Source organism: Mauremys mutica, chromosome 6 (genome assembly GCF_020497125.1).
Source record: "Mauremys mutica isolate MM-2020 ecotype Southern chromosome 6, ASM2049712v1, whole genome shotgun sequence".
Lineage (NCBI taxonomy): Eukaryota > Metazoa > Chordata > Testudines > Geoemydidae > Mauremys > Mauremys mutica.
This window is the reverse complement of record NC_059077.1, coordinates 1,555,938-1,574,699: the sequence shown is the minus strand read 5'-3', so window position 1 is coordinate 1,574,699 and position 18,762 is coordinate 1,555,938. Positions and strand designations below refer to the sequence as shown.

The window sequence follows — 18,762 nt, the reverse complement described above, 5'->3', positions numbered from 1 at the left end:
GTGTTTGACCCTAGAGGCACTTGGAGCTCAGCCAAGAATGCAAATGCTTTTCGGAGACTGCAGGAACTGTGGGATAGCTTGAGTCCTCCAGTCCATGAGCGTCCATTTGATTCTTTGGCTTTCCGTTACGCTTGTCACGCAGCAGTGCGCTGACTCCCTGCTATGGCATCTGTCTGGAGATTTTTTAAAAATGATTCTGAATTTCGTCTTCTATAACGGAGCGCTGATAGAACGGATTTGCCTGCCCTTACTGCGATCACATCCGCATGGTCCATGCTGGAGCTCTTTTTTTTATTTTGATTTCGGACTGCATCGCCACCCGTGCTGATCGGAGCTCCACGCTGGGCAAACAGGAAATATTCAAAAGTTCGCGGGGCTTTTCCTATCTACCTGACCACTGCATCCGAGTTCAGATTGCTGTCCAGAGCGGTCAGTGGTGCACTGTGGGATAGCTCCCGGAGGCCAATACCGTCGATCTGCGGCCACACTAACCCTAATCCGATATGGCAATTCCGATACTAGCGCTACTCCTCTTGTTAGGGAGGAGTACAGAAACCGGTTTAAAGAGCCCTTTATACCGATATAAAGGGCCTCTTAGTGTGGACGGGTGTGGCGTTAAATCGGTTTAATGCTCCTAAAACCGGTTTAAACGCGTAGTGTAGACCAGGCCTTTGTCTGTATCCGCAGAAAGAACAGGAGTACTTGTGGCACCTTAGAGACTAACCCATTTATTTGAGCATAAGCTTTCGTGGGCTACAGCTCACTTCATCGGATGCATAGAATGGAACATACAGTAAGAAGATATTTATACATACAGAGAACATGAAAAGGTGGGAGTTGCCATACCAACGCTAAGAGGCTAATTAATTAAGATGAGCTATTATCAGCAGGAGAAAAAAACGTTTGTAGTGATAATCAAGATGGCCCGTTTCAGACAGTTTGACAAGAAGGTCTGAGGATACTTAACATGGGGAAATAGATTCGATTTGTGTAATGACCCAGCCACTGCCGGTCTCTAGTCAAGCCCAAGTTAATGGTATCTAGATTGCAAATTAATTCCAGTTCAGCAGTTTCTCATTGGAGTCTGGTTTTGAAGCTTTTCTGCTGCAAAATTGCCACTTTTAAGTCTGTTACTGAGGGGCCAGAGAGGCTGAAGTGTTCTCCCATTGGTTTTTGAATGTTATGATTCCTGATGTCAAATTTGTTTGGCCAAACTGGACAGTCTCTACGCAAAAGAATAAATGGACACAAATCAAATCTATTTCCCCATGTTAAGTATCCTCACACCTTCTTGTCAACTGTCTGAAATGGGCCATCTTGATTATCACTACAAATTTTTTTTTCTCCTGCTGGTAATAGCTCATCTTAATTAATTAGCCTCTTAACGTTGGTATGGCAACTCCCACCTTTTCATGTTCTCTGTATGTATAAATATCGTCTTACTGTATGTTCCATTCTATGCATCCGATGAAGTGGGCTATAGCCCACGAAAGCTTATGCTCAAATAAATGTAGCAAAGAGTCTTGTGGCACCTTATAGACTAACAGACATTTGGGAGCATGAGCTTTCTTGCATCCGAGAGTGGGTATTCACCCACGAAAGCGCGTGCTCCCAAACGTCTGTTAGTCTATAAGGTGGCACAGGACTCTTTGCTGCTTTTACAGATCCAGACTAACACGACTACCCCTCTGCTACTCAAATAAATGTGTTAGTCTCCAAGGTGCCACAAGGACCCCTGTTCATTTTGTAAATCTCTCTGTCTCCATGTATACCTAGGGAGAGACATTTACAGTTTACAGCTCTGTGTATTACTCATCTTAGTCTGCAAGCCCCTGGGTGGTGTTTGTGTCTGCACAGTGCCCAGGGGCCACCGATCCTGAGTCAGGCTCTGAATGCTCCTGTGCTACACTCGTTCTCCACTTGTAAGGTCACTCCCATCTCTTCATGTGCCGGTATACTTATGCCTGTATCTGTAATTTTCACTCCATGCATCTGAGAAGTGGGGTTTTTACCCACGAAAGCTTATGCCCAAATAAATCTGTTAGTCTTTAAGGTGCCACTGGCCTCCTCGTTGCTCTAGTAGTTAATTCTGGCCTCCGCCTATAGGGCCAGGGCAGGGTTCTTCTCTGCTGGATGTTCGCCGGGCTTGGACTAATCCGTTTTAATGACCCAAGTGCAGGAGCATCCACCTCTTCCCTTGGCAGTATCGTTCTGGTTGGCCTCTGCGCTGCCATCGCCAGCTTGCAATTCTTGTGTGTGTTGAAATGAACGTGCTCCTGGGACCAGTCCCACTGACCTCTGGGGGGTTACTTGCCTGAGTAAGTGCTGCTCAGCAGGGGTAGAGTTGGCGGTCAGGCCCTTCCGAAGAACAGCAGCCAGATGTCAACCCGCAGCTTTACAGGGCTCTCTGTCTCTTCAGCAAAACGTTTCCTCTCGCTCTGTTCAGTGCCTCCTTAGCCAACCCATCACAGCTTGTCTGCTGCCAGGCATGGAGCGAGGAGGTTTGGAACACAGGGCACGTGCCAGATCTTCGGCTGTTTGAGAATTTGCAATGACGGCTGAGAGTCGACTTCTTCCCTTTCCAGCTGTCTCCTTGGTTTCACTACCTTCCATTTTCCCAATTTACCTTTCATAAGGCACCTGCTAATTAGAATTTATTTCTTCAGCACCCACAAGGGGCTTGTTGCTTATCACCTTAACCCAAATCATCTCCCTAGTGTCTTGTGCTTTTCCTGCCAGTCCAGCTGTCCTGCAGCCACCTGTTGTGCATCATTATACGTTTGTTGGGGATACAAAGGCCACTGTGCTGTGATTGTGTGGCTACTCGGTGTAGGCATGTGCCGTCTCAGTGGTTGGCTTACACTAGTAATTATTGATCTCTGGGGGTTTCTGTTCGATGCTCAAAATGGTGGTGTCTGTCTGCCTGCCTTATAAAGGTCCTAAAGAGAACTCATAAAAATCTTACTGTCTGTTCAATATTTTTATGCAGTCAAATGATGATGTCTTGTCATATGATGATGACACTTTCCATTCCATTGGTATCTCTGGAAGATGTTAAACAGCAGCTACTAAAGTTAAATCAGCTGGTCCAAATAACTTCCATCCAAGAGATTTAAAAGAGCTGACCTAGGAACTCACTGGACCATTAATGTTGGTTTTCATTATGTCTTGGAACACTGGGGAAGATCCAGAAGACTGGAAGAAAGCTAATGGTGTGCCAGGATTTAAAACGGGAAATGGGATGATTTAGGTAATTAATGGACTGCTTGGCTAACATCAATCCCTCACAAGAGAAGGGAGTGGCTGATATGGGACTTGATTAATAAAGAATTAAAGGAACTATAATTAATGCCAATCAACATGGGTTTATAGAACATAGCTCCTGTCAAACAAACTTGATATCTTTTTTTGATGAGATTACAAGTTTAGTTAAGTCCCAGGCAGACTGTGAAGAGCTACAAAAGGATCTCACAAAACTGGGTGACTGGGCAACAAAATGGCAGATGAAATTTAATGTTGATAAATGCAAAGTAATGCATTACTAAATTAAATTAGCTGTTACCACTCAAGAAAGATCTTGGCGTCATTGTGGATAGTTCTCTGAAACATCCACTCAATGTGCAGCGGCAGCCAAAAAAGCGAACAGAATGTTGGGCATCATTAAGAGATCATAAAGGGAGAGATAATAAGACAGAAAATATCATATTGTCTCCATATAAATCCACGCTATGCCCACATTTGAATACTGCGTGCAAATTTGTTCGCCCCAGCTCAAAAAAGATATAGTGGAATTGGAAAAGGTTCAGAACAGGGCAACAAAAATGATTAGGGGTATGGAACGGCTTCCATATGAGGAGAGATTAATAAGACTGGGACTTTTCATCTTGGAAAAGAGGCGACTAAGGGGAGATATGATAGAGGTCTGTAAAATCATGACTCGTGTGGAGAAAGTAAATAAGGAAGTGTTATTTACTCCTTCTCATAATACAACAAGGGGCCACCAAATGAAATTAATAGGTAGCGGATTTAAAACAAACAAAAAGTATTGTTTCATGCAACGCACTGTCAACCTCTGGAACTCCTTGCCAGAGGGTATTGTGAAGGCCAATACTATAACGGGGTTCAAAAGGGAGCTAGATAGATTTATGGTTCAACATTGGTGAGGCCTCATCTGGAGTACTGTAGAAGCAGCAAAGAATCCTGTGGCACCTTATAGACCTTATAGAGTCATCCGACTTGCATCCGAAGAAGTGGGTATTCACCCACGAAAGCTCATGCTGCAAAAACATCTGTTAGTCTATAAGGTGCCACAGGATTCTTTGCTGCTTCTACAGAACCAGACTAACACGGCTACCCCTCTGATACTTGACACCATCTGGAGTACTGTGTCCAGTTTTGGGCCCCACACTACAGGAAGGATGTGGAAAGAGTCCAGCGGAGGGCAAAAAAAATGATTAGGGGGCTGGAGCACATGACTTATGAGGAGAGGCTGAGGGAACTGGGATTGTTTAGTCTGCAGAAGAGAAGAACGAGGGGGGATTTGATAGCTGCTTTCAACTACCTGAAAGGGGGTTCCAAAGAGGATGGAGCTTGGCTGTTCTCAGTGGTGGCAGATGACAGAACAAGGAGCAATGGTCTCAAGTTGCAGCGGGGGAGGTTCAGGTTGGATATTAGGAAACACTATTTCACTAACAGGGTGGTGAAGCACTGGAATGGGTTCCCTAGGGAGGTGGTGGAATCTCCTTCCTTAGAGGTTTTTAAGGTCAGGCTTGACAAAGCCCTGGCTGGGATGATTTAGTTGGGGATTGGTCCTACTTTGAGCAGGGGGTGGGACTAGATGACTTCCTGAGGTCCCTTCCAGCCCTGATAGTCTATGATTCTATGGAGGACGGGTCCATCAATGGCTAGTAGCCAGGAAGGGCAGGGATGGTGTCCCTAGCCTCTGTTTGCCAGAAGCTGGGATTGGGTGACAGGGCATGGATCACTTGATGATAACCTGTGTGTTCATTCCCTTTGGGACACCTGCCATTGGCAACTGTCACAGGACAGGATACTGGGCTTGATGGACCTTTGGTCTGACCCAGTATGGCCATTCTTAGGTTCTTACGACTTCTGTAAATGTGTTTGATTTGGTACTGCAGGACATTTTGATTAAAAACTTAGAACAATACAAAATTAACATGGAACACATTAATTGGATGAAAAACTGGCTAACTGTTAGGTCTCAAAATGTAACTGTAAATGGGGATCATCATTGAGTGGTTGTTTTTCTAGTGGGGGTCCTGCAAGGATCAGTTCTTGGCCCTAAACTAACATTTTTATGAATGTCCTGAAAGAAAACATAAAATCATCACTGATCAAGTTTGCAGATGACACAGAAATTGGGGAGTGGGAAATAATGAAGAGGGCAGGTCTCTGCTACAGAGCAAGATGGATCACGTAGTAAACTGGGCGCAAGCAAACAATATGCATTCTAATGTGGCTAAATGTAAATATATACATATAGGAACTAAGAATGTAGGACATATTTATAGGATGGGGACTCTATTCTGGGAAGCAGTGACTCTGAAAAAGATGTGGGGGTTTTGGTGAATAACCAGCTGAACGAGTAGCAGTAGGGAGGTGATTTTACCTCTTTATGTGGCCCTGGTGCGACTGCTGCTGGAATCCTGTGTCCAGTTCAAGAAGGGTGTTGATAAGTTGCAGAGGGTTCAGAGAAGAGCCTTGAGAATGAGTAAACGGTTGGAAACCTGCCTTGTAGTGATAGATTGAGCTTCATGAGTCTATTATCTTAACAAGGAGAAGGTTAAGGGGTGACTTGATCCCAGTCTATAAGAGCCTACGTGGGGAACAGATATTTAATACTGGGCTCTTTAATCTAGCAGAGAAAACGAACACGATCCCAGTGGCTGGAAGTTGAAGCGGGACACACGCAGACTGGAGATAAGATGTACATTGTTAACAGTGACGGTCATTAACCACTGGAACAATTTACCCAGGGTCATGGTGGATTCTACATTGCTGGCAATGTTTAAATCAAGCCTGGGTTGTTTTTTTTAAAAGCTCTGCTCCAGGAGTTATTTTGGGAAGTTCTCTGGCCTGTGTTATGCAGGAGCTCAGTGTGACGGTGCTGTCCGTGGGAGCCTGCTGGGGTCACTCAATTAGGGTGAACTGCAAACAAAACGTGGCAGACCAATCCCAGACGCTGGTGGTTGTTCCAATACTTAGATCTACCAAGCCAGCCCAAATCAGCTTCTATAGTACCTCACTGGTTACTCAGAAGTCCAAACAACACCATTCCCTTAAAGTGCCCAGCCTCAGGCCTCCGTCCATACACACGTCAGATATGATGATGATTCCTGAAAATCTTATCTCATCATATAAACGAAAAGGTTCTTCCAATCCCAAAGGATCAGTCACACACCCAGGTCCAATTATAACTTAGATTTTACCCGAAATACAAGTTTATAGCCAATTCTTATTAACTAAGCTAAAATTTATTAAAAAAGAAAAGAGAGATTATTGGTTAAAAGATCAATATACAGACAGACTTGAATTCAATTCTTGAGGTTCAGATACACAGCAGAGATGAGCTTGTAGTTGCCAAAAGTCCTTTTAGAAATAGTCCAGAGGTTATAGTCCAATTTCCATATTCAGGGTGACTCCAGTCAGTGACTGGGGATCTCAATCCTTATGGCTTAAGGTTTCCCCCTCTTGAAACCCAAAGCAGATCTGAGATGAAGCAGGATCGTGTCCCAGGGTTCTTATACATTTCCAGCAGCCTTTCGGCCTGAGAAAACAATAGGCTTAACTCTCCTTCCAAACATCCTGGCAATTAGCACAGGGTAATTTATCCATTAAACAGTTCAGATACAGGTTACCACAACCTTCAAAGAGACACACAGACAATAATACTATTACACTCAAGTATCATCACAAATGTTAATATTCCTTTTTTGATCTTTGAATTAAAGCTATAGCAATAGACAAGACTTGTTTGCTGACATCACAAGACCTGGGCAAACATCTACCCCTGAGATCTCTACCAATGCAGACTTGCATGTCAAAGCTCTGTTCATTTACAGATCTTCCTAACCAGTCCTTAAGGTTCACCCATGGGTTAGGTTAGTCTGAGTTAATTAACTCGTTCTGGCCCTGTCACTTTCCAATGAAATGTTATATTACACTCATAACGTCACACTCAGACCTGTTGATCATCGTGGTTCCTTCTTGTTATGTCCTAGGGGCAGCCGGTGTAGGAAGCAATCACTTGAGGCCAGAGAGCAGACAGCTAACCAAAACCTCCATTTTATTTACAGAAACAGAGAGCTCACTCAGCCGGTTGAAACCGGCTGAGCTATCCCTTAATAGTCTAACTCAGTTGCCATAGTAACAAAACCCATGACAACCAAATACACAACATATTCCTCCCCCCCTAATAAGAACATCCCCTAAATAAAACACACACTAAACTAGAGAAGGAGGGTAGACTGCCTCCATTCCCGGCTAAACCCTGGGGATTATTTTGCCCCATAACCGTGGGTTCGCCCTAACTAAAGATCCAGCCGATGAGGAGGCCTTCTGTCTCTAGGTGGATTACGGCGAACTTCTGGTGTTGTTGCACCCGAAAGTACTAGGGGCTCAGGGTCCGCAGCACGAATAGGTGAGGAGGTGGTATCAGCTCGTGCTGGGCAAAGGGGTATCTCAGCTGCCGGCAGTAATGGAGGAGAACAGTCAGGAACAGGTGACTCATGATTCGATGTCTCACCAGGAGGGGTGAAGTCAGACCCCTCAACTGCAGATGGGTCCTGAAGACTGGCATGACCTGGCAACAGCTGATCTACATGTCGCCGCCAGGTAAGATTCTCTGCAGTCCGGACTGTATAGGAAACAGGTCCTGTTTGAGTGATGACTGTGGCTGGGACCCATTTAGCTCTGGAAGTATAATTCCGAGCCAAAACTGGCTGCCCTGGGCTAAAGGTTCGGTCTTTTGCTCTGGGTGCCCGTCTGATTACTTGATATTGCTGCTGATGTTGCACAGTTTGTCTGGGTTCAGAAGGTTTCAGCAGATCAAAGCAAGTGTGCAGCTGTCGTCCCATCATTAGAAAGGCTGGGGAAGCCTGGGTCGTAGCATGAGGTGTGTTTCTATAGGAAAGTAAGAAGGTATCCAGACGCTTTTGAATGGAGTGTTGTCCCTTTGCTGATTTCAAAGCGTTTTTCATTGTCTGCACAAATCTTTCAGCTAATCCGTTGGTGGACGGATGATATGGTGCTGACGTGATGTGGTGTATCCCATTTGCCTTCATAAAATTTTGAAACTCCTGAGAGACGAACTGCGGTCCGTTGTCGCTCACAAGTTGTTCTGGCAGACCAAAACGACTAAAGAGTCCTCGTAGTTTTTGGATAGTACTCTCTGCAGTAGTGGACTGCATTATAGAGACTTCTGGCCATTTAGAATGGGCATCTACTGCCACCAAGAACATGCTTCCTTCAAGGGGGCCAGCAAAGTCAACGTGAATACGTTGCCACGGGTTTTCAGGCCAGTCCCATGGGTGTAGGGGTGCCCACTGGGGTGCATTTCTTACACTCTGACATGACATACAAGCTTTTGCCTTCTCTCCAATAGCACTGTCCAATCTAGGCCACCAAAAATAGCTTCGTGCAGTTTCCTTCATGCGCACTATTCCACAGTGACCGGAATGTAGCTGTTCTAACATCTGTGATCTCAGGGGTGGTGGAATAATGACACGCCTCCCCCACAACAAACAACCAGATTGGACCGATAACTCCGTCCGCCTGGACATGTAGGGAACAAGGTCGGGTGAGACCGGAGAGGTTTGTCGAGATTTTCCATGCATCACCAGGTCCATAACTTGGGATAATACTGGGTCAACGCGGGTTGCCTTCTTGATCTGAGTAGCAGTGATGGGTGTATTCTCTACCTGTTCAAAGTAGAAGATTTCCTTTTGGGCACTATCTTGATGTTTGACCGGTAAAGGCAACCTTGAGAGGCCATCTGCATTGCCGTGCAGAGTGGATTTCCGATATTTGATTTCATATGTGTGTGCAGAAAGTATCAATGCCCAACGTTGCATACGACTAGCAGCTAATGGGGGAATGCCTGTGTAGGGTCCAAAAATTGATGTCAGAGGTCGATGGTCTGTAAGAAGAGTAAACTTTCGCCCAAACAGGTACTGATGAAACTTCCTAATTCCAAAAACAATTCCTAATGCCTCACGTTCGATTTGGGCGTAGTTAGTTTCTGCTTTGCTTAGAGTGCGTGAAGCAAAAGCAATAGGTCTTTCTTCTCCCGAAGGCATAATGTGTGACACGACCGCTCCCACTCCATAAGGGGAAGCATCGCAGGCCAATTGCAGGGGTAAGGATGGATCAAAGTGCGTTAGAACTTCAGAATTTAACAATGCATCCTTAGCTTTGTTAAATGCAACATCACAGGCTTCAGTCCACTTCCAGGTTTTGTTCTGCCCAAGGAGCTCATGAAGTGGTTTTAGCAGTGTGGCTAACTGTGAGATGAACTTTCCGTAATAGTTCAGTAGTCCTAGAAATGAGCGCAGCTGGCTTACATTTCGAGGTAGGGGAGCCTCCACAATAGCTTTAACTTTTGCAGGGGCCTTATGAAGACCTGCAGAATCGATGATGTGTCCCAAATATTCAACAGAGGGCTTGAAGAATTCACACTTGTCTTTGCGAACTCGTAGGCCATACTCTTCCAGTCTTTGTAGGGTAGCCTCTAAATTCTTTAAGTGATCCTCTTCATTTCTTCCAGTGACCAGGATATCATCCAGATAGCACTGAACTCCTGACAAGCCACACAAGATCTGGTCCATAGCCCTCTGGAACAGGGCGGGAGCCGATGTGATTCCGAAGGGTAGGCGACAGTATCGATAAAGCCCCTTATGAGTCACAATAGTCAACAGCTCTTGGGACTTTTCATCGATGTGCATCTGTAAATATGCTTGACTCAGATCAATCTTACTGAACTTTTGTCCCCCAGCCAGGCCTGCAAAGAGGTCATCGATGCGGGGAAGCGGGTATTGCTCTGCACACAACACTGGGTTGACAGTGACTTTAAAATCACCGCAAATCCGGAGAGAGCCATCTTTCTTCACTATTGGAATGATAGGAGTGGCCCATGAGCTATGGGTAACTGGTATTAGGACTCCATTGGTGACCAGGCGCTCCAGGTCTGCTTCAACTTTTGGCCTGATGGCATATGGCACAGTTCGGGCTTTCAGATATTTTGGTGGACTGCCAGGTTTAATGTTCAATGTCAGTGATTCCCTTCATACTTCCCAAATCATCTCCAAAAACAGCAGCATGTTTCCTTAGTATAGGGGTTAGACTGGTTTCTTCTTTAGTCATCCGGTGCACTTCTGCCCAGTTCAGCTGAATCTTCCCAAGCCAAGACCTACCCATTAAGGCTGGGTAGTCACCTCTCACCACAAACAGTGGCAATTTAGCCGCCTGTCCATTGAGCTCCACCTTAACATCAATAGTGCCCAACATGGGCACAGCTTCACCTGTATACGTCTTCAGAACAGTTTTTGTTGCCTTAAGCGGAAGATGCTGTAGCTTTTCCTTATACACAGTCTCAGGAACCAGCTGCACCGGTGTCTAGTTCCATGCGTATAGGTTTGCCCTCCAATAAGGGGGTTACCCAGTATTCATGTGAGCCCGCTGCCAAAGACAAAACATGCAGTGGCACTTCCTCTTGTGAGGAGGTGTCACCTTGATCATCCTGGGTCTGCTCTAGGGTATGCAAGGTTCCTCTTTTTGTCGGCCAGACCACAGGCCTCTTTTTCTTTTGTTTACAGGCATACTCAATGTGTCCCTTTTTGCCACAGTGTCGACACACCAGGTCCTTACACCAGCATTCTGATGCCTGGTGACCCGGCTTACCACAGCGGTAACATTCTTGACTCTGCACCGTTTTGTGGGTCAGTTCTTGTGACACTTTTTGCACCCTAGGGGATGCACCGATGTATTGTGCCTCCCTTGTAGCCAGTTCCATGGAGACAGCAATATCAACAGCCTTCTGTAAGGTAAGCTGAGCCTCTGTCAGTAGGCGCTTCCGTATAGCTTCACTGTACAGGCCACACACTAACCTGTCACGCAGGGCATCATGTAACATTTCTTTAAATTCACAGTGTTCTGCTAGCTTTTTTAAAATGGCTACAAATTGTACAACTGTTTCATCTTCCTTTTGGTCTCTTTTGTGGAACCTATATCTTTCAGCAATTACCAGTGGTTTTGGGGAGAAATGAGACCCCAGGATTTCCACAATGTCACTGTAAGATTTAGTCTCAGGCTTAACAGGGTGTAGTAAGCTGCGTAGCAGAGAGTAGGTTTTAGCCCCTACAACAGTTAAGAATATTGGCACCTTCTTCGCTTCTGTAATGTCATTTGCAATACCAAAAAGCTCAAAACGCTCAGTATACACATGCCACTGCTCTGTATTCTCATCAAAAGGCTCCAGGGGCCTGGTCAGAGTAGCCATGATTTTTAGTTTCACTTTCACAGTCAGTGCAAAGAAGCAGCTTTTTTCCTTTGTTTGGTCTTTACCTTGACTTCTACTTCCTTCTGTTACTGGAGCAGCACCAGGATCCCACCCTCGTCGCCAGTGTTATGTCCTAGGGGCAGCCGGTGTAGGAAGCAATCACTTGAGGCCAGAGAGCAGACAGCTAACCAAAACCTCCATTTTATTTACAGATATACAGAGAGCTCACTCAGCCGGTTGAAACCGGCTGAGCTATCCCTTAATAGTCTAACTCAGTTGCCATAGTAACAAAACCCATGACAACCAAATACACAACACTTCTGGCCTTGGAATCTATTAAAAAGCCCCGTATGACTCGCTTTTAAAGGGCTCAGAGCTTCCTGCATTTCTCAGGCTTCTCTTCTGCGGACCCAGGCCTTCTGCAGCAACCTGGGAGCTCGCTGCCTCCTGGGTTACACGTTTTAAATCCCCAGGACTCGTTCTCTTGGCCACTGGTTGGGTTGTGAGAGCTAACAGCAGGCATTGCGCAGGTCCCTGTGAGGAGCAGTGCTGTTTAATACATTTATTAATGACCTGGAAAAGGGAGGGGGCAGTGAGGTGCCAGAATTTGCAGATGACACAGTTATTTTGGCAGAGAGAACGTCGGCGGGACCTACCCAAGCTAAGTGAGGGCAGTGTGACAGCAGAAGACAGTCAAAGCCGCACATTGGAGGGTTCTAAATTACGCGTCTCAATTCAGGAAACAGACCCGGGCATCATCACAGACAGCGCAATGGAGACCTGGTTCAAGGCGCAGCTGCAGTCAGAAAAGCAAACCAGTTGTTAGGTGGCATCGGGCCAGGGATGGAGACTAATGTTGAAACTCTTCCAATGCCATTATGGTAATCAAAGCACTCTCCTGGGCTCTGTGTGCAGGACTGGTCACCCCTCAGTGCACATCGTAGGAAGGGAATTGCGGAATTAGAGGAAGCTCAGACATGAGCTAGGAGAATGATCAAGGGCCTGGGGAAAACTCTCATCGGAAGACAGATTGAGAAGATTGTTTACTTTAGAGCGGAGACAAGAGAGGACATGAGACAACTAGCACATACTGACTAGGCTAGAGAAGGGCGATTTCATAGCATTAGAACAAAGGGACATTCAATTAAATTAAAGGTGACAAATTTAGAAGTCCTGAAATACTGTTTCACACATTGTGTATTTAACATGTGGAACTCACTGCCACAGGATGTCAGATAGGCCAAGAATGTAGCAAGATTCAAAGGAGGATTTGACATTTATGTGGATAACAAGAGCTGTTAGTGCTTGTAGAAGGATTCTAAAACCTCCTGCCTCCAGGTTTACACCAAGCTCCACCTACTAGGGGTTCAGACGCACCCACAGGGGTAACATTATCCCATCACTGTCTTCATGGAGGATAGGTCCATCAATGGCTATTAGCCAGGATGGGTAGGGATGGTGTCCCTGGCCTCTGTTTGCCAGAAGCTGGGAATGGGCGACAGGGGATGGATCACTGGATGATTCCCTGTTCTGTTCATTCCCTCTGGGGCACCTGGCACTGGCCACTGTCGGTAGACAGGATACTGGGCTGGATGGACCTTTGGTCTGACCCAGTAGGGCCGTTATAATGTTCTTGCGTCTTCCTCTGAAGCCTCAGGTGCTGGCTCCTGTTGGAGACCAGTTACGGGTCTAGACGGTCTGTGGGGTGGAGCAGTTCCCATGCAGCAGCTTCAGGGAGCCAGGGGCTCACAGCATGGATTCCTTTTCCATAGGCTGGGCTGGGAGCCTGTGTATGGACCACGCTTCCTCCCAAGGCTCTGTAGAAAGATGAAAACTGGAGCTGGCGTGATTCTCATCTGCTCAGTGTGACTCAGGGCCTTGGTGCTCTAAGCTGCTGCTCAGATCATCCTTCTGATTCCCACGCCGCTCGCTCTCAGGGCCTAGCCTTCCTCCCCAACCAGAAAAGCCTTCCTGAGCAGCAGCCCCTGGTCAGTGTGGGGTTCTCAGATGGAGTAATCAAGACCCCACTAGCCAGTAGACGTCCAGTCACTCTGAGCCATAGTAGGGTTTGAGGAGCCATCTTCTGGGATGTGTCCGGACAGAAACAGCTCAGCTGGAGCCCTTCTGTCGGAGAGTTCCCTCACCCGGGGCGTGATTTTGGCCTGTCAGTGAGCTCTGTCTTTCTGCTCTCAGGGCAATCGGAGGGAGCATTTTCTGAAGGCTCTAGGTGGCCTTCATTCTAATGCCATTATGGATATCGTTGCTGTGGCCTCATCTGGATGCAGCCTGCAGTTTGGGTCACCCCATCACCCTCCCCCGAAAGGGGAGAGCAGCATTCAAGGGGGATCAGAGACTGGCAGTGGGAGCGATCAGGGGCCTGGGAGATCTCAGTTAAGAGGAGAGATTGACGAGATTGGAGGAGAGGAACGAGCGCCAGGGTGATGTCCTCCTAGTCCCATAACGCCAGAACAAAGGGACAATCACTGACATTAAGAAGTGACGCACTCAAAACTCATAAAAGGAAATATTTTCACACAATGTGTGATTAGCCAGTGGAACTCACTGCCACAAGATGATGTTGAGGCCAAAAACCTGGCAAGGTTCAACAAGGGATTGGGCATGTATATGGATGTCACGGACTCACAGATCGTGCCCACTCGTGGCCCCGTGCGGTCCGTGGGGGGTGCCCCTTTCAGTGCGACAGCCCTTCTCGGGGGGCCACTCTCTCTCGGGGTCAGGCCTCTCCACCTCTCTGAGCCTCAGCACGTCTGTCTCTGCCGTGGGCCCCTCAGGGAGTCCCCTCGCCCTGGACCCCCCGGGCCTTCTCACCCCCGAAGGGGTTGATGCCCTCTGTTCTCTAGACCAGAGTGACTCTCAGCCAGTGCAAAACAGGAGGGTTTATTGAGAGTTGAACACAGCACAGGAAACTCTCAGGGCCTCAGGCCTGGCCTCCCTCAGCCCAGCACATCCCAGTCCCCCTGCAGCCAGGTGGGCTCTGCCTGCTCCCCCTCTCCAGCCCAGAGCCCCCCTGCTTCCCAGCTGGGCCTCCAATATCCCTGGCCACAAGCCCCCTCTGTCCATTGTCTTCTCTCCAGGTAAACAGGGTCGTAAACTGGGTCGCCTGGGTCTCCTCTCCCCTCTCCTCTTTGCAGCCCATTGTCCTCCCACTGGCCAGAACCGGCTGCGACTCCTGAGCCGGGTCTCCAGGTCACCAGTCGCTGGGGTCTCCATCCACCAGGCCATTGGCTGGGGTCCCACGTTCTGTCGCTGGTCCTCTGTAACAACAAACTCCCTCTCCCCTCACCTCGTTAAACCAGTAACACCCGGGGACACGGAGTCCCACCCCCTGTGCATGCAACCCCCTGGAAAACCAAGGAAAAAACAAGAAAATCCCCCACTTGGTCACACTGGACAACACTGGCCAGTTATAATGGTTAATGCTAACACATTTCAGAAGAGATCTAAACCATCTGCTTCAAGGCTTAAGACAGTTTCTAACGCCTGGGGCTAAAAGGAGGCTCCAGTGTGGGGCAGATTATCCTTCATCTGCCTTTGGGAGCAGTCTTGTTCCTTCCTGCAAAGCACATGGCACTTCCGTGCTGGGTGCAGAACAGGGGACTAGCTGGGCCATGGCTCTGATCCAGCCTGGCAGGTCCTGCACCTGACACCAGAGTTGCTCCATGGAGGCTAAATGTGTTAGTGTCTTTGTTCCTTCCTGCTCCGCCCCCCAGTTCTGAGCCAATGGCAACCGTCGCCCTAGAGTTCCTCTCTTTTAAAAGGGCTTTGCCCAGGGAAGGCTTAGAGACAGCGGCCATGGCCTGAAAGGAACCGCTAGGCTAAAGCCGTTCTCGGCCCAGTCCTGGACTTGCTTCCTACAGCAGCGCTTCCTGTTGCATCAGCCCAGAAATCGCCCAGTCCAGCCCTTGCCATCTCGTGCGTGTGCCCAGCAGCGGGCCTGGCCCCCCGCCCTGTGCTCAGAGGACAGCGAACCCCTCCATCAGGTACCAGTGGCCTGGAAAGAAGTGTCCAGGCCTCATCACAGCCAGGGGAACAAAACCCCGTCTCCCCCCGCAGCCATCACAGCCACAGCCAGCTCCGGCACCGAGACGCAGAAGGGCTTCAGCAGCAGAACTGTGTCAGGCCCTTGTATCGCCTGTACGGGGTTTGATGCAGAGGCAGTCGTCAGTGGCCGTTGCTGAGCGCTCTTGCTTTCTACAGGCTTTTCCTTCCCTAGCTGGGGGGTCTCCTGGCATAGGGGCAGATGGTTGAAGGGTTTCCTGCAGAATCCTGCTGTGCAGCTACAGAAAGTCTCCCCGTGCGTGCGGCCTGGCTGCCCACCCTTCGAAGGGTTAACGCATTTTGCAGCCTTGGCAGGAATCCTGTGGATGTGGCTGCTGTTGGAAATGCCTGATAGTGAGGCAATGGAAAGGGGAACATCTAATGAAGAGAGCTGGCTGCTGGGATGTTTTCCATCGGGCTCTCGCTCTGGTTGCGTTCAGTAAGCTTCATGCAGAATTGCATCATCCTTAACGAAGAAAACTCAGCAGCCTCGCGCTTAATGTCTCCCTGGCCGAGCCTCCGCTGTGCGTTGCTCCTGCCAGCTCCTCTCCCCACCCACAGGGGCACAGCCACCTCACCCCAGGCAGCAAACAGCCAGGCAGGCTGAAAATTACCACCCTGGCGTTAAAAGATCAATCTGGCCTTACTGTAGGCATCAATCCCACTGTCCCAGCCACGTTCCAGCCTGCGCAGTCTGCTGGGGTGGGGTGGAAGTGGGGGGTATTTCTCCTCTTTCAAGGCCTTGAGCCTCTCTGTTTTCAGATGGGTACAATATTTATCTTTGCTTCCTGTCCCGAGCGTGCAGAGTTGCTGTGTGCTGTCAAGCGGCGACAGTCTCCCACCCCAGATGCAGCTGCCTTTCGGTGGGTGATTCCTGTGGAGGCGTAGCTTGCAAAGGGCTGTGGATGAACGACACCAGAGGAATGTTTGAATGAGGATTGAACACTCCTCAGAGTGTTCCTGGTCCGGCTGGCTGCCTCGGCCCCTGGCGCTACTTCCTAGAGGCAGGCTGCAGCCAGGGAGGGATGCTGGGAGCGCGCTGCCTCTGGCCCTGTCAGGGTTTAGCTTGACCCTCCGTCCCAGCTTTGTCACCAGTTCGCGGGGATCCAGGCGATAGGAGCCCAAGAGATGCCCGAGACTGAGCCCTGTCCCCTTCTTCAGATGACGCCGCTCTGTGTCTTCCTCTCGGCCTGGACGGGGCCGCGTCTCAGCTTCCCAGGGACTGGGGTGGGGACCAGCCTTTACTCGCTGGCTGCGGCTGTACCCTCAGGCGGATCTCCCACACTCAGCAGGGTCCAGGCTGGTAGGTGCTGCTGGCAGGAGTTACGGGCCCCACGCTTCCCTCCGAGTCAGCGCGCAGTGGGGCGGTGGGGCAGCGCTCTGCTGAGGGATGAACGACACTGAAGTCTTGCCCGTTTTGAGGTTTTTCAAGCTCCCCTGGCAAAGAGGTGTTCGGCTTGGTATAAACGCTGCTCAGCACTTCCATTTCCGTGGAGGATCCTTCATGGCTCCCTCCCTACCCAGTTCGTTAGTGTGATTGTGTGTCGTTAAACAGCTGCTGTGCTCTCCCCAGCTGGACCCAGGGTTCCGGGAGGTGATGCCCGTTTGCGAGCGCTGTGGGCTCCTGCGGGCAGCAGGGTGCCTCGGAAACGTCACTCTGCCCGCTGGGCTACGAGTGTACTTGTGAGAGAAAGTGATGGGCGGTGCTAGCCTCTGATTTCAGCCGTGATTTGCAGGTGGCATTAGCAGTTAGACAGCTGGTCTCATCCCCTGCGGGCGGGTTTGCAGAAGGTGTGTCTGGGGGGCGGGGTGGGCCGGCGGAGGGCACGAGGAGTGGATTCTATTCGAGGGCCACGTGGCCAGAGCACGAGTCACAACCGACATGTGCTTGTTGCAGAGCGCTGCCCGCATGCCGGAGGGTGAGTCGCGGGCACAGGAAGGCAGAGCTGTAGAAGGCCGGTTAGATCACCCCGCCCGGCGCCCACGGAGCTGCGGGCAGATCGGCTCCTGTTGTACGGCCAGGGGCACATTGTCCAGTCTCACTGGAAATCCCAAAGCCAGGGGGCGTCTCCCTTTCCGGCCTTGGGGCTTTGTTCCAGGCCCTGATTCTGGCCGTCTCATGCTGGGAAGAACTTCCTGATACACACTTACCTTCTCCCTCCCACTGCCCCTCCCGGCTCCATGGCGTACAGCCCCCAAGTCACCCCTTGTGTGTCACACCCCTCAGATTGTAACACACAACGTGTCCCACCGACCCCGTAGCCATTGCTTGGCCAAGCCAGGCACTCGGCTCCCTTACCCGTCCCTCCTCCCGGCCCCCTGGCCCTCATCCGGCCCCCCGGCCCGTCCTCGGCCCTCCTCCTGGCCCCTGGCCCCCCATTCCCTCCTCCCGGCCCCCTGGCCCTTACCCGTCCCCCCATTCCCTCCTCCCGGTCCCCTGGCCCTCATCCGGCCCCCCGGCCCGCCCTCGGCCCTCCTCCTGGCCCCCGGCCCTTACCCGGCCCCCCAGTCCCTCCACTCGGCCCCCTGGTCCTCACCCGGCCCCAGTCCCTCCGCCCGGCCCCCTGGCCCTTACCAGTCCCTCCGCCTGGCCCTTACCCACCCCCCAGTCCCTCCTCCTGGCCCCCTGGCCCTCACCCGTCCCTCCGCCCACCCACCCCCGGCCCTTACCCAGCCCCCTGGCCCTCACCCGGCCCTTACCAGTCCCTCTGCCCGGCCCCCGGCCCTTACCCAGCCCCTCCCGGCCCTCCGCCCGTCCCTTACCCAGCCCTCCAGTCCTGGCCCCCTGGCCCTTACCCATCTCTCTGCCCACCCCCACCCCCCGGCCCTTACCCAGCCCCCTGGCCCTCACCCGGCCCTCCAGTCCCTCTGCTCGGCCCCCTGGACATTTCTGCCACTCTTCTCTGAGCTCCCCCGGTGGGTCCTGCAGCCCTCGGAGGGGCAGCCTGTGCAGGGGCCGGCTGTGCTCGGAGGGGCCTGGAAACTGGCGCCTGCAACCAGGAGCAGCGCACTGGGCCTTGGGCTCTTCCTCGGCCTGCCAGCCCGTGTGGGCGGCTCTGGGCAGACGCCGAGCGACTCCCGGAGCTGCGCTGTCTCCCTGCCAGGCGCGTTGCTGAGGGAGCTGGTACCCGTGCCAGGGGAAGCTCTGTCTGTCTGTCTGTCTCCGTGGTTTCTGGGCCTACGAG

The 18,762-nt window shown here is 50.4% G+C and overlaps 1 protein-coding gene across 9 annotated transcripts in view; it reads left to right on the top strand.

Moving 5' to 3' along the window:
- RUSC2 (RUN and SH3 domain containing 2) overlaps positions 1 to 18,762 on the top strand; it is a 79,390-nt gene that overhangs the window by 34,168 nt on the left and 26,460 nt on the right. The gene's annotated exons all lie outside the window — the stretch shown is intronic.